The sequence below is a fragment of the Eriocheir sinensis genome, chromosome 25 (assembly GCF_024679095.1).
Source record: "Eriocheir sinensis breed Jianghai 21 chromosome 25, ASM2467909v1, whole genome shotgun sequence".
NCBI lineage: Eukaryota > Metazoa > Arthropoda > Malacostraca > Decapoda > Varunidae > Eriocheir > Eriocheir sinensis.
In genome coordinates this window covers 15,999,870-16,001,589 of record NC_066533.1, presented here as the reverse complement: position 1 = coordinate 16,001,589, position 1,720 = coordinate 15,999,870, and positions in this window count along the sequence as shown.

Below are 1,720 nucleotides of genomic sequence, written 5' to 3'. Positions count from 1 at the left end.
TCAATATTTACCTGACCACCACCTGGCAATAGGATCGCGTCATAAGGTATTAGTGAGCACACACACACACACACACACACACACACACACACACACACACACACGCACACACAGTCAATCTCTCTCTCTCTCTCTCTCAGTGGGGGACAATCATCATCCGTGCATTGTTTACTGAGAGAGAGAGAGAGAGAGAGAGAGAGAGAGAGAGAGAGAGAGAGAGAATACTATAATAGGATTGAGTGTTCTGGTGTGTGTGTGTGTGTGTGTGTGTTCGACTTTCCGATTGGGCATACGCTTGCATCTCCACCTGTTGCCTCCGCCTCCTCCTCCTCCTCCTCCTCCTCCTCCTCCTCTCTTTCCATCCGTTTCAGTTCCTTTCTGTCGGTAATGTGTGTGTGTGTGTGTGTGTGTGTGTTTGGAAGCTGGATGCATTTTCAATATTATGTGAAATGGAAAAAAAAATGGAAGAGGAGGAGGAGGAAGAGAAAGAGGAAGAAGAGGCGGAGGTGGAGGTGGAGACTGAGGGAAATGCTGGCAACTGTTTCTTTTCACACACACACACACACACACACACACACACACACACACACACACACACACACACACCTGTATATCTTTTCATAAGCTGTAAATATTCATCCTTTTAGACGGGTAGAAATCTTCCTCCTCCTCTTTCTCCAACTCCCTTTCTTCCTCTTCTTTCTCCTCCTCCTCCTCCTCCTCCTCCTCTTCCTAATTCATCTCCTTTTTCATTATTTTCTATATTCTTACATTCTTTTTTTCCCTTCTTATTCTTGTTTTTCTTATTCGTCCATCTATTTTCCCACTCATCTTCTTCTTCTTCGTCTTCTTCTTCTTCTTCTTCCATCTCTGCTCCTCCTCCTTCATCTTCAATCCTCTTTCTCTTTTATAAATCATCTCTTTCTCATTTCTTCATCTTCATCTGTCTCTCCTCCTCCTCCATCTTCTATCTTCTTCCTCCTCTTCTCCGTTTTTGCCTATTATCTTTCGCAGAAGTCACAACGAATTCGCTTGATCTGTTTCGTTTCGCTTTTGTTTCGTTTCGCAATTCCTTTCTGATTTCTTCGCTTTTCTCTTTTCTTATCTCTCTCTCTCTCTCTCTCTCTCTCTCTCTCTCTCTCTCTCTCTCTCTCTCTCTCTCTCTCTCTCTCTCTTCTCTTTCCTCTCATTCTGGTGCGATCCAAGTCACGGTCTATTTTTATTCTCTCTCTCTCTCTCTCTCTCTCTCTCTCTCACCCCCAGGCGCTACAAGACGAGAATGTTCGGCATGTAGAAGAGAGAGAGAGAGAGAGAGAGAGAGAGAGAGAGAGAGAGAGAGAGATTCAAAATGTGTTCGTCCTGTCTAGTGTGTGTTACATAGAGAGAGAGAGAGAGAGAGAGAGAGAGAGAGAGAGAGAGAGAGTTGGCTCAGTACAGCTCTGCCTTGGCTAGACTTTTTGGTATGTGTGTTTGTGTGTGTGTGTGTGTGTGTGTTCATTTTCCATCCTTCCTCCTTTCCTTCTTTCTTTCCCTCCACTCCTTTCTTCCTTCCTTCTTTCCTTCTTCTTCGTCATCTTTGGTTTCCTATTTCCACTTCCCTTTTCCTTCTTTTCCCTTTCATTCTTCCTTTCTAACTTTCTTTTTTCTTCCCCTATTTCTTGCTCTTCCTCTTTTATCATACTCTTCGTTTCCATTCTTCATCTCTTCCTTCTTTTTATCT